Below are 27,314 nucleotides of genomic sequence, written 5' to 3' on the forward strand. Positions count from 1 at the left end.
GCCAAAACAGAATTCACATTTGAATTCTATTTTCCTTTCAATACATGAATATGTTCACTGAATGCTACAGACTGAGTGCAAAAGACCCAGATAAGATCAGGTATTTTTATTTAAAAAAGAAAAGAAAAGGAAAAAAAAAAATCTATTTTGGTGCTTGGATCTAGAAGTAATCAGTGAGAGATGAAAAAAACATACCCAATGCAGAGGCACAAAGGAAAAGACCTTGGAGAAAAAAAGAGAGAATGGAGAAAGAGGAGAGAGGAAGAAAAGGAACCCCAAAAGCAGGAAGAAGTCTGCAAATTGCACTGCAATGACAACAGTGTCATTTGTTCATATTAGGCTTTGATACATGTGAAATTCTGAACACAGCCAGAGCAAAATGCAGCCTGCTACAAAAAAAATTGAAATCTTTAATTTCCAGATAAAGGTCCAGATATAGCAAACATATCAAGCTATTGTCTGCTGCATTACATACAGTCAGAATACATCAAGTTGTCTTATTATTATCATTATTTCATTTGAATTACAATTGCACCCATAGTCCAGGGGATAATTTCCAGATTTCATCAGTGCTTCAGAGGATTCAGAATCTAAAACAGCAAGCAGTATACACAGGAGGAATGGGGGAATATTAAAGCATACCCTTTCAAACAGCAAGTGTCGGCTTCTTCCACCAGCAATCTATCTAGCCAAAAAATGAGACCTCTCTAGTACAAGACTTGCATTATCCCAGGCTTGGTGAAAATCCATCATCTATTCATAAATGCCCCCCTTTAAAGAACTGCATACTGGGGAAACAAGAACCGATTCAAATTCTAATAAGGCTCTACTGAGTAGATTTGTACTCTCATCATGCATGATCATGAAACTGAAGCATCTGATAGACACACACCTAACATTATGAACTTAAAGGAGAGCATGAGACTAGTCAGCAACCAAGGAATATACTTTCCAGAAGTGCTCCATTTCATAGGGTTCCATTAAGTGGCACATTTGCAGCTGCAACACACACTTGCACTTTCTCTTGCAGTCTGCAAAATGGGATAATGCTGGCTGACAGACAGCAATCAAATTCACTAGCTGTTTCTGGCATTTGGGCTCATACAGAAGCAGAGATACTAAAATGCTGCCTTGCAATCAGAAGGGAAAGCCCAAAATGCAATGGGTGCAAGTGAATAGAACAAGTGTTTCTTTCAGTGCGCGCCATTTGAAAAGTATGCACCAAGTCCTTCCAACAATTTGACCTGTTTGAAGACAGCGTTGTAGCAAAGTTCCTAATGAGTCCAGGGAGCACAAATCATGCACATGGTGCTTCTCTGCTATACCCACGAATTTACAGGTGGAATGCTAAGCGAGAAAAAACATCAGTCAGATGGACTTAACTTCTCTTCTGCTGACTCTATTCTCTGGGAGGTTTGCAAACACAGCATGCAAAGAAGTGGTTTATGGCTGGAAAAGAAAGCCATAGTCATAAGTGTTGTCCCCTATAGTTAGTATTACCATGGTGCCTGTACAACTCAGGCTACTCTCTTAAGCACTGTATGAACAAAGATGAAGGAGGAAAAGAAAAGAAAAGTCCACTACCACAAATTGAATAAGAGACAGCAGATGGCAAAAGGGGAAAACAAAAGGAAACAATGGGATAACATTGGTCAGTATGAAGAATAGTGGTCTCAGCAACACACAGCTGCTTACCTGGTAGTAAAGTTTTGTAGGCACCACAAATAAACTTTTTAGAAGGGCTTTGAAGGAGGATAGTTTGCAGCTCTGCACCTGCCATGAAATAAATCATAGCATAAAAAAAAGTGTTAAGAGTTTTTTAAGTGGATTATGGTGATTGGCAACTGAAGGCAGAAAGAAATGTTATAATAATGCAGGAGATGTGATAGGTGGGAGAGAATAAAGAGCCTTGAAAACAAAAGACAAACATCTTGCATTTAATGTGACAGGTTAGATGGAGCTAGTTGATGAAGTCAAGGAAAGAAGTGACAGAGGTCATACTGAGAGCTAAGGAAATTCTCTTTAGAGCAGCAATTATCATTGACACAAGTGGGTCAAAACTGCATTGCCAAGGCTAGGAGAAAGGTTGCTGGCATAATTAAGGGATACAAGAGAAAAGTATGAGGATGGCTGGAAGGGAAGACTAAGGCTTCTGTTTCAGCTATATTGAGCTTCAGCAGGTGCACAGACAGGCCCAGATAAGAGACACGCCAAGATTTTAGTTTCATCAGGGAAGCTGTAGAATACTTCTGTATCTTGTCAGCATCCAGAAGGTATATGCACTTTTATGCAGAAATCAGATCTTCAAAAGATGAGATTCTGAAAGACAGAGGACCAAAAAGAGTGAAGCTTTTGGAGATTATGGATATGAATTAAGATGGTTTTGAAAGGACAGGATGAAGATTCAGGAGGTACAAGAAAAGAATTCAGCGCATTCTACGACTACATAAAAGCCATGACAACACACTTAGCAAAGGGAATGCCAGTTGTTGATCCTTATTATTTCTTTGTCTGTGTGAGCCTCACTGTTAGTCTGCATACACGTATGCATGTGCATTAAAAAACAAAGAGAAAGTAGAACCTCAACTAACAGACTGCTAACTCTTGACTGAGAAGGGAATCTAGTAACCACTGCAGGGAAAGTGCAAAAGCCTCACCAAACTAAACTAAAGACTATAGATAATGCACTCTGCTTGTCAATATTAAAACTGTTTTCTAACTAGATTAGTAAAAAAAAAAAAAAAAAAAAAAAACAAACCACAAAAAACACAACACATACAAAGGAAAAAGAGTTAAGTGTCACTTGCCAGTTTCCTACATCCTAGATCTCTTACATGGGCTTTATAGAATCACAGAATGGTTTCTCTTGGAAGAGACCTTTAAAGGTCATCATTCTGGGTTTGTGCGGCAGGGTTTTGGTAGCAGGGGAGGGGGGCTACAGGGGTAGCTCCTGTGAGAAGCTGCTAGAAGCTACCCCAGCAACAAGTCGGACCCACCTCTGGCCAGGGCTGACCCAATCAGCAACAGTGGTAGCGCCTCTGGGAGAACAGATATAAGAAGGGGAACCTGCAGCAGTGAGGGGAGTGGAATGTGAGAGAAACCCCTCTGCAGACAGCAAGGTCAGTGAAGAAGGAGGGGAGGAGGTGCGCCAGAGGAGGGGATGCCCCTGCAGCCCGTGGTGAGACGGCAGGCTGTCCCCCCGCCAGCCCGTGGAGGTGAGCAGGGGAGCAGATGCCCACCTGCAGCCCAGGGAGGACCCCACGCTTGAGCAGGTGGATGACCCTGGAGAAGGCCATGACTCCATGGGAAAGCCCACGCTGGAGCAGTCTGTGACTGAAGGACTGCAGCCCACAGAAGGGACCCATGTTGGAGCAGTTTGTGAAGGACTGCAGCCTGTGGGAAGGACCCATGCCGGGGAAGTTCATGGAGAACTGTCTCCCATGGGAGGGACCCCACACTGGAGCAGGGGAAGAGCGTGAGGAGTCAGGCCCCTGAGGAGGAAGGAGTGGCAGAGACAATGTCTGATGAACTGACCGCAACCCCCATTCCCTGTCCCCCCTGCGCTGCTGGAGGGGGAGGAGGTAGAGAAAAATCGGGACTAAAGTTAGGCCTGGAAAGAAGGGAGGGGTGGGGGGAAGGTGTTTTAAGATTTGGTTTTAATTTGCATTATCCTTGTTTTGATTTGATTGGTAGTAAATTAAATTGATTTTGGTTTTTCCCCCCAAGTTCAGTCTGTCTTTTGCCCATGACCATAAGTGGTGAGTGATCCCTCCCTGTCCTTGTCTCAACCCATGAGCTTTTCTTTATATTTTCTCATCATCATCCCACCCGCGGGGGAGGAGTGAGCAAGCAGCCTCATGGTGCTTTGTTGCCAGCTGGACTTAAACCACAACAGTCATCTAGTCCAACCCCTCTGCAATAAGCAGGGACATCTTCAACTAGATCATGTTGCTCAAAGCCCCATCCAGCCTGACCTTGAATGTTTCCAGGGACAGGGCATCTACAACCTCTGTGGGCTAAGACAGTTTCTGGTGGATTAATTCCTCTAGTCAAAAGAAGTAAATCTATGCTTACCCTAAAGGACCTCACTATTACATTTACTACCATCCATCATCACTTCTCTCAAATATTCTTCAAAACAGCAGGGTTGAATGGAAATGCCAGAAGTATCTTAAGATCTTTTGATCCATATGAACCCTGACAAGCACTCCTCTACTTCTAACTTGCTCACCAGAAATGTGTCACAAAGTCCACTCCTTTCCCAGACCTTGTTGAAAAACTGTGTTAAACCCTCCTGAAAAAATTGTCTTTTATGCTAGAGACTAGCAACATAACTTAAAGGTTTTACCAACTTGCAGACAGGTTCAGTCTTTTTGACCAACTGTTTTCAATTTTTCTAAATGAGTGATGAAATTCATTACACAGATGAAGAGAAAGGAGAGAAATACAAGCTATAGAAATAATGAAAAAAATGCATTCTTCTTTAGAAGTTCCTAAACTACTGAGTGCATCAGTTGTCAGGTAATTAAGATCTCAGGCAATTTTGTGCGCTTTGCATCACAAACCCTATAGAACCTAGCAACAGACAATACAGAAGCTGCTGAAGACGCAATATCTTCCCCCCCCCCTTCATCTTCGCAGGCTAACTTTGCTCCCAGATCTTTGCATGTGGCAGAATAGTCTTGGAAGGAGAGGTGTAGCCAACAGTGGAAGAGTGACAGGTTATGACTACTCACAGGCATGAGATTTTTTCAAGTCCACAGGACCAGACAGAGCCTGGAGCCCTGAAGGGGCTGAAAGTGTCAGCCAATCTGATAGTAACATCATTATAATAATTTATGAAAAATCATGGTGATCAGGTTACTGATTAAAAAAAAAAAAAAAAAAGCAGCGTGTTATGCTTGTTCTTAATAAAAGCAAGGAGGAGAACCCAAAGAACAATCTCACCTGAAGCCCTGGAAATTTTGAATACGTTTCCAAATACACAAAACAAGAAGGTAATCAGGAAAAGTCAGCACTGAATTATTAACAGTAAGGCATACTTAGCCAACCTATAGACTGGCAAGCTGGAGAAGGAGAGAGTGGTGGATATAATCTATCTAGATTTTAGTAAGGTTTTTTGGAAGCTGAAGAAGTATGGGCTGGAAGAACAAACTGTTAGGTAGGCTGAAAATAGGCTGGACTGCTGGGCTCAAAGAGTACTGCTGGGTCCAGAGTGCTTAATGGTTGGCAGTCAAAAGTAAGAAACATACACCAGGGATTGATACCGGGGTCCATATTGTTCAGTAACAGTCAAGCAATAACAGTGAGAATCCAGAATAGTGCAAAGTTTTGCACTTGGGGTGGAATAAACCCATGCACCTATATATGCTGGGAAGCAGCTGGATAAGTTTCAGCCCTGTTGAAAAGAATCTGTGAGATACAGCAGATGCCAAGCTGAACATGAGCTACAAACATTCACTCATAATGACCAAGGCAAACCAAGTACTTGACTGTATCAGAAGCATGGCCAGCAAATCAAGGGGAGTTATTATCCCACTTAACAGTGTGCTGGTAAAGAATCAGGAATCTGTGTCCAGTTCCAGGTGGATACAGAGAATTTGAGAACATGCAGAGGAGGGTCACCAAGATGGTCACAGCCTAAAGAACATTATTTGTAAGGAGCAATTGAGGGAGCTGATGTTCTGTTGTTCAATGAAGAGGGTAAGGGTTGCTAGAAGGAATATAATGCTAATGGAGCCACATTCTCTTGGCAGTAGCAGATGATATAACAAGCTGTCTTGACCACAGTCTGCAGCTTTGTCCAGTTCCAACTGGACATCAGGAAAAGCACATTACAAATTTGCGTCCTAGAGTTGCTTAATTTATGCCAGAGGATCAACACGTTTCCTGGTCAACCCGCCTTGCACTCAAAGCGCAGACAGCTAATGCCACCAACCTTTTTGTTAACACTGAACTTTGGCCTGTTGAATCTAACAGCCAGATAAAATATCTCCAACTGCAATACCAAGAAATTAAAAAAAAAAAAAAAAAAAAAGTACAGTAACACCTCCATCTGCATAAGGCCTCCAAAACCCTGTACTGACTTACCCTGAAAACTTTTTTGTTTAGGGGATGACAGGAAAAAGGAGTAGAGATTGAAATAGAGAGCCTACCTCCCTTTCTAGATATCTAGTCTCCTGTGAGGTTGCCACAAAAAAGGCTTTGCAGGCCTGAGCTGTCATTGCATAATGTTTCAAAGCCATACTCTTCGTTCCGTGCTTCCCTTCTAGCCCAGATCTCTAAGTTTCCTGCTTACAGAAGGAAAAACCCAAGGCCCTCTATTTGTACCTACTCTGTATGCATGCAGTAAAACTGTCGACATCTAAATGCTCATGTAAACAGGTGCATATTTTAGTTCTTTCTCCCATCGGCATAATAAGTGTTATTAAGACTAGGGCAGGCGGCAGATTTTTAAAAGGCTTTAGTTATATCAATGGTAAGTTTGAATGGATTTTTAGTCTGCTGTAGTAAGGCAGTAAAATATAATAGCCTCTTAACTGACACATTGTTATCCGTCTTATTATGGCTTTCTTCATGCCTGTCAGTGGATTATGGTAATTTTTTTAGTCACGGGTCTAATCAAAGTAGAAGACTGAGCTACTGACAGCTCAGGAGAGATATAACTGCTTACATACCGTCATGAAATTCTAAACCAGGCAGAAACTTCAGCATCTCTCTCACCCAACTCTCCTCCTAGTAAAACAAACCAACTTTTGGAACAACAGGTTCCTTTTCTATGTCAAACAAAGGAACAAAGAAATAAAGTTCAAAGCTTTCCCTCAAATTAATACAGCTTTCAGAACAAGAAATTTCATTCTTCTGAGCAGCTGGTGTGGTGTAGTTTAGAAATGGTTTTGTGATCACTACTGTAAACTCATCTTAATATCTACCTCTCCAAAACACCTCCTCTTCTTATTTCTGAGGGTATGGTCAAATTAAACCATTACACTGCGTAGCAAAGAGTCCTAAGTAAGGTTGAAATACAACCTTCTCATTCAAGCAAGCAAGCTGCATTTACTTTATTCTTCAAAGCACCAAGGAATGGCTTTGTGCAAGCTTTATACAGTGGCTTAGAAGGGGAACAGGCAGGACTGTAAACACATGCAGAGTGTGCAGCATGTATGAACAGGCACACATTACATGCAATGGATATAATCACACTGCAGTTGTTGGATCGTATCATACGTGGGGGGATTTCTGTTCTCCTCAAGCTTTGTGGGTTTCTAAAGTAGATACAAGTACACAGAAGATCCCAGCACTAAAAACCTTACAAAGCACAAACCTTTTGCATTCCAAAACCAGTAGTTCCAGTGTAATTTGCCCTGACCTTGAGGGGGATAGATTAAAAAATGTGAAAGCTGAATTTATGCATAGAGTTAGGGCGCAGACAAAACACCGCATGAAGGCAGTTCACATCAGCTCTCCAATAAAAGTAAGAAGGTCGAGGAGCTTCCACTTTCCATTCTTTTCAGGCCTACTCCATGTGCCAGCTGCAGTGATGGTCAGTGACCCAATGTATAAACATCACGGCAATCAGTAACGTGTTTCACATTGGCTACTGAAGAACAAGATCATATTAGTGCTTTATCACAGCTGATGTGAGCTTGAAACGCTAACCTAGAAGTAAAAGGATTGGCTGAAGAACATAAGCCTGAGATCCCATCTACTAGACTGTCTACTAATAAGTGGCAAAAAAAAAAAAAAAAAAAAGACAAACCAAACCAAAAAAAACCCCAGACAGCAGACTGGTGGCACATATTATCTCACCAGCATTCATCACCACTGATAGTACAAGAGAAAACATGAACAAACAAAACAGCAATCCAGGAAAGTAACACGTCCTGCTGCAGAAGACAAGAACAACAAATTCTTGCTGAAGTTAGTAGGAATGTTGCCACAGCCTAGATTTCATTCATACGCCCTTTGCGTATAAAAACAGGTTGTTAGTGTCCTGAAGCTTGATCTGATGGTGAGTGACATTCCTGCAATAAAATAATTTCTTTCTTTCTCATGAATGTGTGGGATGTCAGAACTCTGAGTCACAGGAACCAAGCACTATGAAGGTGTCTAAGAAAGAACCTATTCACAAAATATAGCCTTTCCTACACATGACAGTATCAGTCTGGTGTGAGGCCTTTTACATTTGAGTATTTGCAAGTCTTCTGCTTCTCCTTCCTCCACTTCTTTTTATTTTACTTGAGTTATAGACTGCTAAAAAGGCTACGATCAAAAACAAGCATGTACAAGTGAACTAAGGATTTAATCTTCACATAAAATAATACAGACAGGCACTGAAATTTAAGTGTTGCCTGATACTACATTTGCATTAACTACAATGGTACAAATCATATCCAAAGAACATCTTTATAAAGAAAGGCAAAATATTAAAAAAAATCCAAATTTGTTTTCTATTGTGTGCAAGCTGAGAAGAGTTCAGTTTTTCAAAATCTGTTTAAATTTCTAGCTACTTGAATGGCCATTGTATTATCAGTCAAGTGCAATAATAAGAACTCCACAGAGCTTCATGAGTCATAGTATTGGATCCAAAACCAATTGATGTAAAGGTGAAATATTATCTTCTCATTGACTTTAAAGGGTTTTGGCTCAAAACTATAGCAAAAGACATGAAATGAAGCATTGCAAAAACACTTAAAATAAGCTAAAACACTTCTTAAGATTAAAGATAAATTATTATACCATACGGAATCTTCAGCACTTACTGCTTGTCATTGTAGGATTTAATGCTATTTTCTGTGGTTTCTATTCTGCAATGAAGTAAGGTCATCTGCAGTAAAGATTTCTGTAAGACATGTCCCTGCTTTTGCAAATCCCTAATCTTTTCCACTAGTTTTTGTTACAGACTTCAATCTCATCCATCCTTTTTAGCAGCATACTAATTTCAGAAACTATGAATCAAGCTTTAGCATAAACAAGTCAAAATGTTACTTGAGGGCAGAAAGCAGTGGAATCTGCAATATTTTCCAAATAAGAGTGATATGGAGTTAGCTTTTGTGGCTGAAGGAAAGGGACTGCATATAGTACAACAGGGTTCAAATTATACAGGTGAACAAATACCTTCTACTAAAATCCTTCCTTTTATAGGTCTCAGAATTTACTGTCCTATCTGGACCCGTCATACATTTATCTCATTCACTATCTTAAGGCATATATGGGGGGGGGGGGGGGGGGCAGGGGGGCCAAAGGGGGAAGACTACTTCAGTAATCAAGTTCTAACCGACCAGCACTATGCAACATGAATTCTAACTAGTGTTAATGAAGCATCTTCAAAGTACTGTTTTCAATAGGTCAGTGATAGGCTCTGGGCAAATACTACAGGAGCTTTTTTTTTTTTTTTTTTTTTTTAAGAAATTTTTTCCTCGTAAATAAGAAAACCTAGCCAAACTGGAAGAAACCTTTTCAAAGCTCACATCAATACTCCTATTTTGTTTAATACTATAAAATTCCATCTCATTAACATATGATAGCAATACATTTATGTTGTTGATACTAAAGACTAGTAAGTGCCCAGCAGTGATGGGTGAGATATCAATAGAAGAAAGTATGGGTCTTCTAAATGAAAGCCATGGCAAATGCCAAAATTGCAAATACTGAGATCTGGGATTACCAGGGATAATACGGTCACGTGCCATACTGTAATACACACTACTTGCAAGTTCTGCTCTGGTCACACTGTGCCCCTTTTAACTACACTTTTCAGCCTGGCACTTCAATGCATTATTTTACATGGACTCAAGTACAATGGGATGCCAGCTTGACTGACAAATAAGCACTGCCACTGCACAACAAAGCAGTAAAATTAACATTTTAAGTTTGCTTTCCCTGTGAGGTATTCTCTGCCTTCCTAGTGGTAGGCTTCCTGGGGAGGCACCTGCTAAGATAAGGTGCTGGAATGTTTAGCTGATAGCATAACATATACTACTTGCTGTGGTAGTGAGAAATATCACCAAGGCCAACCACTGATTGCAAAACTGATTTTAAATTGTCCCCTTTAAAGATAACTGGTCAAATGCTAACACCTCTCAAATTCCCTGGAATAGGAACTTACTTCTCCCACTACTCTGCTACCACCCTATAAGGTTCTGCTTGTAAAACTGGCACAGAATAGGCAATATGATTTATGCTGACTTTGGCCCAATAAAGGAATAAAAGCTAACAGAAGAAGCTGAGGGGTGAAAGGTATACAAATTAAATATGGATTCCTTGACATCAACTTTGACTAATGTCTTCAGGGGATTGAGGGTTGGGTTGGTTGGTTGGTTTGTTTTGCTGTGTTTGGTGGAGCGGTGTGTTCTTTTTGTTTGTTCTATTATTGGGTTTTTGGGTTTAGATTCAGTAACACAGATTGGTCAGCTTTGAAGGTCACTAGATAAGGACACGACACTAGAACGTTTTTCTTCCTACTGTTTTCCCTGTACAGTGCACCTAAAATAACATCATCATCATATGCTACTTAGTGGAATTGAATCAATTATATCAGATTGCTGTGTTGTGTTCAAATACATGAAGCCCAATAACGAGCATTTGGTTTATTGTTCGCCCTTTTCAAGAAACTCGGTCTTGTGGGAAATTGACAATCAAAATAAAACACTATGTTATAGCCTGCAGGGAGTGCTTGTGTTCAAAAAACAACGATAAGTACCATTGTCTTTCATTGTGGAGGTATCCCCCACCAACACAGGCTACTGCTGATTAGCAGGCAAATACAGATTGAGCCACCTGTATGCCACACAACAGATTTCTGAACAATACCACTTCTAAAGACCCAGAAGTATCAGACCACAGATGGTGCTTTAAAAAGCTTCACTAGGGCAATTTATTGCATCTCACCTCAATCTTCATTGATGCAATTATGCAACAATACATACAAATCAGTCACCGAACTTTACAACAGCTGTAGTTCTTTTTCACAAAATCCACAGGATCACAATAATAATAGTAAAAGTGAATATTAATAACCCACATAATAGTCTCATGATCCTGCATCACCATCTCTGATCTAGGGATCAGCTGGACCGTGAAAGTCAAGATGTCACACACCTTAGTCCCTATGAAGGTCTCAAAATAACAGCTTTTTAGTGAGCAAGGATGCTGACAGAAATACCCAAGTTACTGAGAAAGGAGAAAGCATTTTAAGTTTTGGACAGTTCCCAGACTCCTTTGACAACTGGCACCACTTCAGTCTTTCCTCTTTAGTGGTTTTTTTTGGTTGTTGGTTGGTTGTTTTTAATGATTCCCCGCTTAGGGGATTAAAGACTTGCTGCTCTTCTTTCTCCTTCTAAAGTTGATCCTCTGAACAAAGTCTATGTATGCTACGATCTGGGAGGAGGTAGCATTCTTTCCATCTAGTCAACCATACTTACTAGGTTGCACTGTGATGGTTTCTGAAGAACTTTGGGCAGAGGAGGTCTTACAATCTACCTATCATATACAGTTCAAATACCCCAGCCAGATGGGCAGAACTTACTTTCCTGCACAAAATCCAGTCCATTAGAGCCCTCTTCGCTAATCATTTCCATCTCTGTTGTTTCGCATACAAAGGACTGATTCTCTCTAAAAACAACTCTTTAAAACACATGAATTTTCTCACATTCAAATCTACAGTCATACTTCAGTCCTATAAGGGAACATTATGAAAATGAAATGGCAGAAATATTAGCTAAAAAGACCATTGCATCCTTAAAATCCTATAGGCTTCTGAAATTCTAACAGACAATTTTGGATCTGACAGGACAAACCATATTGTGGTTGCTCCATACTGCGGAAATTTTGTGATCATCACCTCTGACTGCAAGACCATTGTAACTTTGCAAAGACAGATTTTTCAAGACAAGTCTCCTCCTCCAACCATTTCAGAGTACGGAAAAAAGAAAAAACATGCTACTCAAAAAAGAAATCTTAATATGCTATTGAGAAGTCAAATGGACTACACAGCATTAAATCCCAGAAAAATACCCTAGAGAAGACTGACTCACCATCTAATTTTTTCAATTACCATCATAAAAATTATTTCTGTATTGCAATCATTTCTCTTACAGGAAAGAGGTAGAACCTGCCTTCTCTCAAGCAGAACAATTAGTCCATTAAGAAAAACTACATAACTTCTAGTAGTAATTGGAAAGTGTTCATATCACAATTTCATATACTTAGACAGGAATAATTAGCTGGTCAAAGCACACAGTGAAGAACAGCTTGCTAGGTATCAGTTCTGTTGGAAGAATCTGGTGGTTACATTGGATCACAAATATGAATTAAATAATTTTATGTTTCTTTGTTTTAGTACCATACAATAAGAAAAGCAGACGTGCCATTTGTAGGCATAAATATAAGCTGAAAAATAAGTGAAGTAACTCTATTCAGCACAAGTAACACACCAGCTAAGCTATGGATTCACATCTCTGTATGACATTTCAGGAAAAACATAGACCACATGGAGAGAGTTCACAGAAGAAGAGAGATCAGGGATCTAAAAAATATCACATATGAGGAAAGACAGACACAGGACTATTTAGCTTTAAGAGATCAAATGGAAACGTATTAGTAAGAGTCTTACTGGATTATAAAGGACTGCTGCAAAGAGGAAGGGATTCATTTGTTCTGCCCATCCACTGTGGACAGGACACAAAGTAGTAGTCAATCACAGCAAAAAAGAGATTTGTGGTAAATATTAGGAAAAGTTTTGCATTAGTAAAGATAGCGAAGGACTGAAATAAAAGTTGCCTGTGAGGTAGGAAATATCTACTGCCAGTGGTCTGTGAGAACAGGTTAGACAAACACCTGTCAGAACACCACCAGAGCACAGGCCCAGACATGTACACCTTTTTGTGATCCAAGAGTATTTCCTGATTCTGTGCATACCCTCTTCCTTTTCAAAGTTTTTTGTAGCATGTAACTGTCACCCATTTTATCCCATCTCCACTTTCTGACCTGGGATAGTGCAAGTGTTCATTCACTCACTGAAAGCTGTTGCAAACAGAACTGCCAGGTTTGAGGACTCAAAAACAATGCCTAGTACTAGCTGAAAAAAAATTCTATTGGATAAAAATCTTATAGAAAATACCTGAATTTGTGAGGAAAAAAAAGAGTAGTCTAAGAATAAAGCAATAACTTAGGAAATACAATCTACTGTAAGACTTCTTGAGGGCTGGTAAAGGCCTGAGAATATTCTTCCTAAACCAAAGCTACGCATTACTGCGGCTGAGAAGCAATACATCAAAGCTGTCAACTTATCCAGTGTACTGTGCTTCATTTCTCTCTTTCAAAAAATTTGAAAATCTTTGTAAATTCTAGGAAGACATACACATCATCTTGCACCTGACACATACATGTACATTCTAATTGTGTTTAGGAACTGAAATAAAGGAAATTAAGAAAGAGAAATTTCAAAAGTGACAAAGCAAGAACACAGCAATATTTGCATGCCCTATCCCTCTCTGTGTTCATTTGTCAAATAAATCACAGCACACCAAACAGATAACCTGAATCCCTTCTCAAAGTGTTTAAGATTTTTTTTATCCCCTACACATGATTTAGCAACTCTAGTATTTATTTGCAGGAGGAGGAGGTGGTAGATAAGAGGGAGTTAATGAAAAGTGTTATTAATGGGTAGCACAGTAGCATTAACAAGCATGGAGGCAGATGAGGCAAATATTTTAGTAATAAATAATAAAATTCTTTGAAGCACTGCACACTGGCAGGAAGTCTCTGGGGGTCTTTCTCTTGATAAAAATAGCTGTTGCACCAATGCATTGATTAACCTCTTAGCTTCATTATGTTATTTATCTTCCAGTAAAAACTGACAACCAACAGGATGCCTACAGGCTCCAGTAGGATGAACGTTACAAAGTTTCATGCAACTATAAAGGACAAACATGGTGAATTAATCAATATTATGGTTGGAATGCTACTTATGCTCATTTTATCTCAAAATCTTGCTACATTATAATTTTTTTATTATTAAGATACATGCCCAGTTGAGTGAATAGTCTCTATTAGTATGAAATCTTATGGGACTATTTGTGCAGTCAAGGAATTACCGAGGTTAGAAAAGACTGAAGGGTTTGACCCAAAATATTTTTTCCTCCATCCTTGAGATTAACTGTGGACTGAGGTAACAATTCAACACAAACACTACTATCAGCATATGGAACTTTGTCTACATTTGTGAAGGACAGAATCAAATGACATATTCATAAGGATTAGTAATTGACACCTCAATCTCACTGAATTAAAAAGGATGAGTGTGCCATTAGTTTTACATGCCTATGCCAAGGCATAGAATAAGCGAATAGCTTGTTCTACTGCTGGAGCAAATTCAGAAGCAGCACAACTGTAATCCTAGGCAGGATGGCAAAACCATGACTGTATCTCAGCCAGCACCTCTCACAGTCCAGCACGTTAGCACAAACCTACACTCTGTCATGACTTGTGCCAATACACCAAAGCATAGACACATGCCTCATTCTCTGCTGTAGGAGGGATGGTGTTTACATCTGGTATACAGATGGAGAAAACAGCATATATGGTAAAAGTTGCCTGCCCCAAGACCTGGTAGCAGAGGTCACAATGTCTCTGTCGCCCTAGTAGAGGCTCACTTGGTGACTATTACAGTCTGACCCAATCTGAATAGAGGCCATTTACTTCCCTCTTGCATAAGAAGGGAAGAACAGGTAGGCCACTCACTTCTGCTTTCCTAAGGGACTTCCCTAAAGGCCCATATATATATATATACACACACACATACATTTCAATAAACCCCATTTCCTCTGCTGACTATATTTTCCCTCCATTTCCATTCCAACCTAGTTGAATGGGTTGTCAACCATGGTTTGGCTAGCCCTGAATTGTCCCAATATGTAAATTAGACTCCCCCTCACTTAAATACCCTAGAGCGCAATTGTTCCTGCATTTCATTGTACCACCCATTACATGGACAATGAATCCAGCCCCAAGTGTTTGCCTACACTAATGAATATATAGCTAATGAAATGAAGATTAATTAAATACTAGTGCAGTGACATAAGATAGGAAGTACAATGAGAGCACTAAATTTCACTAATGATGTATTTATGAAATATGTGAACAAATTCTGAAACTGAAGGTTAAAATGTCTTTGAAACTAGACATCAAAACCAAATACACAACTCACTCATTGCCAGCATGCTATACACAATTACTGCATTACATCAGTAATAATTGCTGTGGCAAGTTAGTAGCCCAAGCAGGATGCAGCCCAAACCATAGGGCATCAGGTACTGCATTCACCAGTTTACTACTAGGCAGCAGAGCAAGTGCAGCCCATTCATAAAATCCTCTACCCAATGAACAGAATTTCTGGACTGGATCAGCCTAGACTACATTCATCTTATATGGCTGTAATGACACTGTCCTCATTACACCAGGGTTTGATTTAAACTAGCATTGATGAAAACCAAGCTTCAAACATACCACAATTCTGTTTGCTGCCACTGATTACGCGAAGAAAACATTCAGCCACATCTGCACTTTGTGAACATATAGGACTGCTAAGAGGCAATTTGACTTCCATTATAACATAGAAGAGCATCGGGTTGGTTTTAAATTACACATTAATGCAATGGTACTTAACCAGTTTTTCTGAAGCCTTGCATTGCCAACACTCAGTGGAACACTAATAACGCTTTATTTCTTCAGCCAAAACTTTACCACCTCTTCAGCTTTCTCACACCAACTTTGGGACAATCTGCTTAAGACTGCACTATCTGAACATGCTTTTCTACCTGGAAAATCTGCATAGGTTTAATGTTCTTTCAAACAAGCCCCCCCCCCCCGCCCCCAATATATTTCTTTTGCATCATTAATGCTTTTGTCACTGAAATGCAGGTCACAGGAGTTCCATTTGCTGCTTTGCTGTCATTGGAATGGAGTTTAGGGAAGCTTTCTTGCCTCAGCTAAGGATAATTATACTAAAACTGGTTTGTGTTTGTATTATTGGTCAGCAGTTATCACATTATCTGCACCAAAACAGAGGTCAACAGAGGTGTACCCTGAAACACTGCGCTTTTTGCAATTATTTTCTCACATACAAGCAATGATGCAAGAGGGAACAACGTGAACCTGAACCCAGACCTACTGTAACTGTGCTGAAAAAAGTAGAAACAATGCTGTAAAACCTGGGTGGAAGATTTATATTACTATTATCCTCTAGATAATTCCACAGTTGGATATGAAAGCCAATATATAAAGTGATTTTTGGCCATCTCTTACAAAATTAATCTCAGAGAATTAGCCCAGTGGACAAATACTGAAGGTCAGATTTTTTTGGTTTAATAAGTACGTAGATAAATAGCATTAGACAAGCCATGTTTAGGAAGCCTAGGTCAACGGTACTTAAATAGCAGTGTGGGGGATGAACATAAACTCAGAAGCCTTAGGGGAGATAGGGTTTCTTGGCATCCTGAGCTACTTGGTAAGTTATAGCGGAGGGTCTTCTCCAGAGTGCAGAGCTTCCGAGAAAGTCAAGCTACACAGAGTCTGGGAAAAAGAATCACTGCTGCTCACAGACTGCATTGTTGGGTGGCACTAATGAAACTTGGTGATAAATCTGCTGGGCACACCTGGCAATCCTAGAAATCCAAGTCACATTCAAAACTTCCAATTTTCTTTCCCAGCACATGCTCTTCTGGCCTAGCCTGCCCCTCATATTAGTGACTTCCAGCCATGCAAGGGAAAGCTAGGCTTTTGCTGTGTTCAAACAAGTGTCAATGTGAGAGTTGCAGAATAGAGAGGAAATTAATCCAAATATGTGTGTGGGATGATACAGCCTGATATCTAGATCCCTGTGTGAAACCTGCTGTCCAGATCCATTTATAGCTTAAGTTTCAAAACAGACAAAGGAACTGAAAGAAGTCAGAAGTACTTAAGTCTTGACTAGAAAGAGCCATGTAGGTACCCGAGTCTATGCATGAGTGCCCATGTGAATTTAAGTGGAAGGAAGCGGTGGGGGGAGAGCAGCTAACTCAATGTCTCTCTCAAGTTGGGGCAGTAGGCTTGCAAGGAAAGGAAAGGAGGAAAAAAGTCTGAAAGCATTAGTCAGTTTTCTGTCATGTCTGTGATGAACATGCTTCTCTCTCTCCTCAGAGGGATTTAGAGCAGCGACCTACAAACTTTTGTGTCAGCAGCAAAGAACCATAAAGGTTCGGCTATGCTCTGACCCAGTCCCATTACCACTAGAGATGTTTCTGTGCAAGTGAAAAAACAGGATAGATGACAGAGAGGAAACACTAGCTACCACTGCTATCATACATCTTATTGAATTCACTTTACTAATACCAGGGCAAATCGTGTAAATTACCTGCCTAGGGCCTAGTAAGTTTGGTCCCTTGAGTTTTCAGTTTGGTATAATCACTAGCTTGATTAATCGTGTGGCAGTTCCGTAATCCTGCTCTGCTCACTCAGAGGATAAGCACTGGATACTAATTTTTTAAGTTGTTTTTTTTTTTTTTAAAGCTTCTAGAGGCCAAAGTCCATCTTTAATGCATATTATTAGTTCATTCCTAAAAACCAAACACCTGGCTGATTGAAGCAGGTTACAGATGCCCTTGAACCTTTTGAATAATCACAGTATGCTCCTGACTTGGTTTATTTCCACTTCTATCAACAGCTACCATTATCCACCGAAAATACCTACTGCCATCCTGGGATCTAAAAGATTCGATACTCCATACTCTCTTCATGTTTACTTTATAACATTTATACAGACTTGGTAGCTCTGTATCTTTTAATTCTAAGATACATTTTGATATTTGGTATTCCATTTAAAGTCCCAGCTTTGGGAATCTGGTGGCTTCATGAGAAACCACACCCCTAAATTTGATTTGATATTGTTAAAGTGAGTTTAAAGAAAACCTGAGAATATGAAACAACTTTAAAAAAATAAAGCCAAGTAATTAAGAAACAAAACACTTACTACTACTTAAAAAGAGAAGAGAAAACAACCTCACACCCCTCTTGATTTAAGCCAGTCTTGTGATCTGGATTGGGGGGTTCAAACTCTCAACACTAAGTATTTCAATGAATTCACATCACATGGATTTGGATCCATACGTAAATGCGTAATAGAAATTCAAGCCTGAACATCTAAGTGAATATAGCCACACTGTGAAGAGATAAGCTATGAATGAATAGCTTAATTGGACACTTGCAAAATTAACTTGTCAAAAGTAATTACTCTATACATGATCCAACTGGAAATGTTTTATATCAACCACAATTTAAAATACCATTTAAGCTATTCCTTGGCCTTTGAAAGATATATCCACAGTGTGCTGCTTATTTACTATGCTACTACCATGCATTTGCAAATCTTTCAAGCACTCTTTGGTACAGAGAGACAACAAATTCATTTTGTGTTCAGTTCTGAAGAGGTTAGCAGATTCCATGAAAAATACAGTCAGTGTAAGTTCCTCATTCTTTCTCCTCCTTAAGTTACAGTAAAATTATCCTGACTAAATGTATGTCTTTGCTTTCTGTGTATAACAATAAAAATGGATTTTAAAATGAAACAGCTGGAGACTGGGAGACATTTAGTGATTGGGAAAGTTGAAGTAAACATGACCACAAGCAAGACTGTGTAATTAGAAGACATCAGAATTCACACAGGAACTACCATGGAAGGTAGTTCACCCCTTTTCATTGAGGGTATAAGCTACTTGGCATTACCAAACACTATATACACACATTTACAATACAGTATGTCCAGACCTGCATATTTCAGAGCACAGCTTGTTGTACTGCTCTTGTCCTTTGTGCTTTCCAGTCACTGAAAGAGTGCCAGTAGTACTAGCTGTTTCAATTTCTGTCCGTTTGGTTTTTCTGGTGTTTTTTTCTAATTAATGCTTAATTCCACATTTCAGAACATTGTAAGAAAACAACAGACATGCTTTGGGGAAGAAGACTCCAAGAGGAAGTTAAATCTCTCCCTCTCAGGACCTAAAAGAAATAGTAAGTTTTGCATGACTCGTATAGCTGTAAGAAAATGGTCCCTGAACTAGACAGTTCCTATCTAGTACCATGAGATAGCAGATCATAATTGGAAAAATAAAATCTCTTGATACACAGATCTATTTCCTTCATCCATGCATAAGGCAGCTGCATACCTATTCAAAATAGTGTCTCACTGAATTTCCACCTCAGTAACACAGGAAGCAGTAATCCAAAGCATGCTGTCGAGGCCAGGTACATCACATAGCCTTCCAATACAGTCACTACTGCATGTCTGGCCTAGCAGAAAGGTTCTTCTGTACATTCATTAAAAACATATGAATTGTCTAGTGACTTGGTAGAGTATCACTTCTCCTCATACTGGTACTATCCTGATGAAAAAAGACTTCCTATGCAATCACTTATGTATCACCTTAATCTACACAGTAGCAGCAAAACAAGAGAAGAGAGATCAAAAGTATTGTTAGAACAAAAGCCAGCAATGCATTCATAGACCATTACCACTACTTAGGCCACTGCAGTGAGCATCAGGAGAGACAAAATACTACTAGAGTAGATAGAAAGCTGTGCTACCATACTATAACTGCTAATCCTTGGAGAGGAAAGAGAAGGGCATGTCACAAAGCTGGAAGGTTGGTCTCTAAAGTCCCTTAGGCAAGGGCTTTATTGCAATCATCTAACACATGCTAACTCTTTTGGTTTGCTTTAGCAGCAGTTTTGGGATCAATCCCAAACTCTTACTTAAGTCCCTGAGAGTTTTGTTTGAACAAGGCCTGTAGAAGCAGCCTTCCGACAAAGTCAAAGTATACTGTGCTGCTGCTGGCTTGTACTGAATTCCTTGCACATGCTGAGATACTAGACAAGGTAAGGAGGAAATATAAACATCAAAGATTATCCAATGTATTAAAACTTAATGAGCCATTGCCCCAACACGTGCAAAGAACACAACACCTCTTACATTCTGGCTTCAGACTGCAATTTACTAATCAGTTACTGAAGTAACTCAGTCCCAAAGCAGTTACTGATTGATCGGTTAATAAAAGTTTCCACAGAGACGATTGCACTTCCATAACTGGAAGTTTAAGGGGCAAATCTGAGATGATGTTTAAACAAAAAAAAACCCAAAAAACCAAGAAAACCACAAACAAAAAAACCAACAACACCCCCCCTTCCAAAACAGCACTTAATTATTTTCCTTACCTTTAAAATAATAGTAAAAGAGGTATTCTACTAGCAATGTATTTTATACATTGGCATATGGCTTTAATACAGCTGTTGTCCACAAGACTGCACAATTATTTATATTTTTTAACAACAACAACAACAAAAAATCAGAAAACAGAAGCTCTGTGATATAGTATGTACAAAACACCACCCAAAGAGTCTTCAATGGGGCCAAGTTATCCCATTAGCAACCAGGTCACAAGTTCAAAACAAAATGAAAAAAGATCCTGGTTAGTCAGCAGCCTATGTGAAATAGGCTGCTGTTACTGGTGAGCAGCAGTTCACACCAGTCAGCATAAGCTGATGGTGCCACAGAAAGCCCAAGGACAGAATAAATGACACAAGATGAAATACTTGATTCAACTTTGTTAGCAGTCCTTTCCATTAGGACACTAGATACACAAGTAACAAAACAGGAAATACGTTTGTGCTGCTTCTGTGTGTTCTGCCCTTTTTGTACACAAAGGCACACACTTCTCCAGGTTGTCACAATACGGCTCTGTTTACAAGCTCTCAGTTAATGCCTGTGAATAACACACTAACTGTCTTTACCAGGTCCATGGAGAAATCCTAACGAGGATTCGAAAGCAATGAGCCTTTCTGAGTCTGCAGAAAAACACACCAACCCAAAACAAACAAAAAAAACCCCACCACACCAACAAACAGCATCCCTCCATCTAATCTACTAAACAGCAGTACTTACTTTCTTCTGTATTTCACTCATCACTTTGGTATGTGAGTATCTGGTGTTTATACAGGAATGAGTATTATTTAATTGTGAGGTAGATGAATAATTTCAAGGGCACTGTCATTCTCTTTTCATGCTCAGGAGGAAGCAATGTTTACATTTTTTATTTCACAGGAAAAGTAACCAAACACATAGGTATGGCAAAAAATACAGTACGGGGGGGGGGGGGGGGGAAACCAAAAAAACAAACAAAAAAAACAACCACCACAAACATTCTTGCCACTTATTAAAAAAGCAGAACATACAGATTTTGCTTCAAATGCCACAGGCACTGTGGGAAGATGAGAACAGCAGTGCAACTATAAAAGTTAAAAAAAAGAAAAAATTATGTCCCAGGGTAAAGACATTATATCCAGGAGGATAAGGGTTTCAACCTGTGTTCTTCAAGCCCCCTTGTGTGACGCATAACGCAACATATAGGTGTATACATTTGAAGGCAAGGAATATAGAAACAGTTCTGAAAATAAATAACCTTATAAATCAATCCTAAACAAACAAAACAAAAGTCTGTGTTGTTGCATAGGAAAAAAGATGAGACAGGGCTGTCTCACTTCAGGATCTGGAACCCTGTTCAAAGCTTTTGAGCATTTATCTGCAGTATTTTCCTTCTTTTCCTTCATTTACATTTCTGCTGCGCTTTTAGTGCAGTAATTAATCACAGAGTTCCATCTGGTCAACAGTTTTAGTTCACATCACTATTGCTCCAGACAATTAAAAACAATCCTTAGTGCTAAAAAACAATAAAGGCAGCCCCCAGAAGCACTGTTATAAGGCGCTGGAATATAATTTTACTTTAAAATATAACCTCTTCAAACTGGCTTCAGCCTACAAGTAATCTCACATTTTAAAGAAATCCCCCCCTGAAAAGCAGTACCTTGACAGGATTTAACACTTGAGATCAACTTTAAATTGTTTTTGATTAAAAAACTAGTTTTAGACTAAACTAATGTCATTATTATAACTGGCTGACTCCAAGCATTATGTTGCTTGACAACTCTTTCAAACAATTCCTTTGCTTTATTCATGACAGAGAAGTCAATAATAATTGAAGGTTTTGATTATTAATGCCATCTCTTAGTCAGGGAAAACATTTTGATGCGTATTCCCGATTTGACTGTTCAACTAAAATTTTTCTTCTTTAACAAATTTAGCATAGATCTTTGTGTCTATTTTTTCCTGGGGTGGGTCTGTCAGCTGGAATCTTATAAATAAGTATATGAAACTGAAGCCATAAACAATTTAAAAGGATACCAGAACAGACAATCTAAACCTCAAGTGCAGTTTGGAAGGTATAGTTTGTCTAAAATTAGATACTTCGACAAGCATCAAGCCTACATCAGGCTACCTTCAGAAACAAAAGATTAGGATTTAGTCTTGTACTTTATACAATAGCATTTAGTTCCTTCCCTTATCCTGGGGTCAAAGGAGAAAGTTCTTGTTCGAGTACTGGTTATGTGAAACCATACGCTGCTGAAATCTTATATCCCTGACTTATGTATAAAGTCATAGATAGCCTGCAACAGGAGTTATGGCTCTTAATTTAGGAAGTAACAGGCTTCAGACATAATGCAGCTCTTTGAAATTTCAGTTGAAAATTGTAAACAGAAGAAACAGAATACAGAAAAATGCAATGCAAAAAGTAACAAAACACAGGAACAAATGAGTCTCGCTTCTACATGCTTTTTCTTTATCCTTCCTTGTTCTTTATTATATGGAGTAAAAGTGAAAACCAAAGGCTGGAAAGACGTTTTAAAGGCTTTCTTGCAGATGACAACACAATTAGAGAGAATATATTAGTAAATTCTAGATCAGCTAAACATTATGAATCACTTTCTTCTGCATGCTTCATCACAGACAGTACACACATGAGATTCATACTGTAAGTTTTTGGACTCTTCTCTGATCTAGAGATTTTAGCCTAGTCTCTACTGTTTCCAAATGTAGTTCCCATTGCTTGAAAAACATACTATAAAAGAAAACCACCACCACCAAAGCATAGCCCTTATAGACTGAACTGTACCTAAATACAAACCAGACCTGATTCCTAAATTATAACTCAAGCATTTAGAAAACATTGTATATTATAACAGGTCCAAACCGAAAGGAGTGATCACCCTGTAAGTAAATCATACTGATTTCCAGCTAAAACAAATTAATTCCTGGGCAACTGGAAATCATACCAAAGGTAACATAGGCTCATAACATGAATTTTCTAAGAACTTAGTCAAGATACAACACCAATATGGCAGTGATATACTAGGAAAACTTCTTATGCCTATAATAGCTGAACTTCACACTGGAAAAAAACCCAATAGTTTAATTTATTAAACAATAGGATTAGTAGTAGAACTCACCATAAGACAAGGTTAGTTGTTCTGAACTCCCTCAAACAAACACTACCTTTGCCTTCAGGGAATGAGCTATAAAGCTCCCCAACTTCAATAAACCCAGTAACCACCTTGCTGCCAACTAATTCAAGGAGCATACTAGTACCAAAGTGCTAGTTTTCAAGATTGCCAACACCTGATTCAAATCACAGGTGCAGCCACTTGCTCATTGCAGCACTTCTGGGCAAGACATGCCCTGTGAAAACCAATACAGAAGAGTGATAGTTTCTCATGGCTGAACTGAAGATACAGGTAGTCTCCCACAACATAGCCTCTGAGGAATAGTGAATTCACCTTCTACAGTAATATGTATATGTATACTTATGTATATGTATATGTTACCTTTATATTTCCATTACTGTTTATAGAAATTGCTTGTGCATACATGTTTATTGCGGTAGTTTTTTCTAGCCAAGTCTGGCCCTTATTTTCAACTCATGAGTCATAACACTTTCATGAAAGAAAATGGCACTACCTGTCTGTCAATAAAAACTGATGTCATTTTGTACATTAACACACCTTGATACAAGACCCCTCAAACCATGAGGCCCTTCACAGTACCCAATATATCACTGCCTGCATGCGTGTACACATGGTCAGCAGATCATACAAGGCAACTCTATTAGCTCCCTAAATACTGTCTCCTGTGGTCAAGAGAAATACCGTTTTCCAATCTGCAAGATCAAGTACATTTTTTTGTATTTGCCATCTCCCATTACTGGTAGATAGATGAATTGAATCAATAGTCCAGGCTGAAAATCATTGCCCATATTAGTTGAAAGTTGCAGAAAAAGAAGAAAATTTCCCTCTTTATACCTGTAGAGAAAAAAACGCTTTCAAGGTACACAGGTGATCTTAGGGGCCTAAAAGTTTGAAAACATCCCTTACCATAGCTTGCCTCCAAACTTAACAATCCTCTTCATTATTCTTCCCTGTAGGGCAATGTCTGATTATTTGATAGACTACAGATCTACTCTTCCAAAAGACACACCTTCCACTTCAAAATCTAACAGAGGTTCCTGCCTGTTCCTTATTTCACATGCTGAAATAAGACACTGCAGGCAGCCTGTGAGGTATCTAAAAAACACCCCAGTCTGAATACCCCATTCCCTGCTATACCAAAAGGAGATCTCATAGTCCACAGAAGGACTAAGTATGTGTGCTAAATATGGCTTGCAAGAAAGCAGAATTTAGAGCTCAGACCCTATAAACTGAAATTCAAAGGGATCTTCTTTCAAATAAATGGGACAGACTGCATGTTTATGGCTTAAATGATGTGCTGTTAGGTTTTTGTCCTCCACAAAATTCCAATTTCCTCTCAGGCATTGGTTAAATTCCTGTCTCTAAGACAGAAGTCTACATAGTTAGTACTGAACTATCATTGCACAAATCTTTATGCAGTGCTGGAGACGTTTTCCTATTCCAAGCCACAGCATGATCTGTAAACACACTGCAAAGTAGAAGCTGCTGCCCAGTGTATATAGGGAACAAATACGTAGCTTTTCCTACCTCAAAGTAAGCTGCTGGGAAAGGCAATTATTCCCTGCTTGTCTGTGATTGATCAGCTTCCTGTATATGGATGTGTCAGCTTTCATTTATTACCTACTTGGTCACTGGCACAGGGCTGCAAAGAAAAAGGTTTTTCTAATAGGATTTTTTCTGGGAAAGGAATTAAAATAGCATTGAGACAATTTAAATCACAATCAATGACACTTTCCAATCCTCCTCTCTACGTAAGACAACACCCATACAGCTAAAAGTTTCCGGGGAATTGTTTGGAATGCAGAAAGTGGATTTCAACTCCTCTGTGTTGTCTACTCCCTTTTAAATAATATGCACAGAGGGCAGAATTCTGGGCAATCAAGGCATAGTAAGTCTTTAAGTAACATGATTTTAACATTCATAAGGTTTTAACTTCTTAGTGATTATTTATGAAATCTTCTGTTACATCAGGATAACAGGTTTAAAAGAAAGTAAAATAATCTGAAACTTACCATTTTTACAACAGTAAAAACATTTTAGAGCTATATTCAGAACCCACCCTCATAGCTAGGTTGAAATGATCTGTCAATCCCTACAAAGTATCAAATAATAATTAAATTCAGAGTTCATGGAGGACAATTGTTAAAGGAATAAATCTGTTGCAGAAATAACAATCATATACTAAAGCTTCAGCCTGAAACACATTCTTCATCACAATACATTGCATAGGCCCCCACTAAGTCCAAAAGACAATAGGGTTTTTCTCATATCAAATTATCAAAACCTCTTACCTATTCCATTGGCTTAAAGACTGCTATACAGGATTTATACTAGGTTATCTCATATGTGAAGAGGTTCACAACAGGAGAGAAGGAAAAGGGTCACACTGATGTTCTTTCATTCTCCACAACATGTCCAAGACGGCCTGTGGCCAGTTCTTCTTTACTGGAAAGGAATTTTGCCTTGGTCACACTTTGATGTACAAAGGAGGAATATTCCCCAAGAAAAGGAATGAGACAAACTAATTAAGCTATGTTGTACAAGTAACTGTAGATCAGCATCTGCTGAAGGTCTCTCTCAACTGGTTTTTCTCATAAAGAACCTCCCCTTAATTTAACTCATTTAAAATATAAATGTATTAGAAAATCAGTGCTATGGAACAACCATTATAAAACATTTTCTTAGTTGGATAAATTATCTTCCATATGATTCTGAACCACTCAGCATCTCATATTTGAGCTTAGGAAGACAAGAGGTTATAAAGGTTGCAAGATACTGTCAAGTGCTTATGTGCACCACTGTCCTCTGCTGGAAGAAATCAGTCTTACTTGTATGTTTGTGACTGATTAGCTTCTATTAGCAGTAGCTGACATAAAGCAACGATGACATAAGCAACATTTAATATACATTCCCATTTAAGCTCCACAGGCCTGTGGCTTAGGACATAAGGTTGTTAATTCTACTGTCCGTGCAATGTAGCTGTGTAAACAGCATTTAAGATGTTTGCATCTGCCCCGGACAGTGCTCTTTATTACCATGTATTTGTACAGCGCTGACACCCCCAGGCCCTGCAGAGACTGGACCTTGCTGCTCTACATACATGGGAGTTAAGATCCAAGATTTCAACTGCATGGTACCGTATCATCTGACGCACATGGTTTGCAAAATGCCATCTATAAAATAGCAGCTGGTTTTGTAACAGCCTGAACCCCAAGGAAAAATACATGCAACCCCTCTGAGGACCTGAGCCTAAGACATTTTAAACAACAGCTAAAAGAAAGACACAAACAAAATCACAGTCTCTTGCTCCAGCATTTCTAGGACAAGCGTTGATTTTCTCAGGATAGGCAGAAGACCTGTAGACCCAAGCATCAAGGCCTTTCGAGACCCCCTCAAATTGTAGTGCAGCCGCTTCCCGCACCAATGCTACCACGTTTTTGGGTGCCTGGGAAAACACCTCTCCGGGAAAAGGTAAGCAGGAGAGCTGTGTGTGAGGAGGACTTGCACCTGCCTGGTAACAGGGCGCCATTACATTGAGCCACGAAGGCAGGGGAGGCCTTTCCACCGCAAAGGTGAGGAACAAAAGCCCCACGTTCACCACAATCTGAGCAGACCCAATCTTCACCCGGCCCCCAGTGAAGACGGGGAGGTACGTGCCTGCAGCTGACTCCTCACCTCTACCCTGAGGAGCAGCAGAACCTTTCACGGACGCTTCCCCTCGCCAGAGCCCGCCCCCGCCGCAACTCCCGCCCGCCGCGGCCGCCCTCCTCAGGTGGCGCGCGGGGGCACACCCGAAGTGCCGGGCGGTGCGAGAAGGGCGGAGCCAAGTAGACGGACCTGGCGGGAGTTGTAGTCCGTCCGCCAGCCCCCCCACCCGCCGCTCCGCGCAGCCATCCCGCGCGCCGGACTACATTTCCCAGGGGGCGCCGCGG

The 27,314-nt window shown here is 39.6% G+C and overlaps 1 long non-coding RNA gene across 1 annotated transcript; it reads right to left on the minus strand.

The window, feature by feature from the left end:
• Positions 1-1,711: 1,711 nt before the first annotated feature.
• LOC115347713 lies at positions 1,712-27,165 on the minus strand. Its single transcript, XR_003925591.2, has 3 exons — positions 27,058-27,165; positions 25,674-25,827; positions 1,712-1,773 (listed from the first exon to the last, which is right to left on the minus strand). It is a non-coding gene; the product is annotated as an uncharacterized LOC115347713 (long non-coding RNA).
• Positions 27,166-27,314: the final 149 nt, after the last annotated feature.

This window comes from Aquila chrysaetos, chromosome 1 (assembly GCF_900496995.4).
Source record: "Aquila chrysaetos chrysaetos chromosome 1, bAquChr1.4, whole genome shotgun sequence".
Lineage (NCBI taxonomy): Eukaryota > Metazoa > Chordata > Aves > Accipitriformes > Accipitridae > Aquila > Aquila chrysaetos.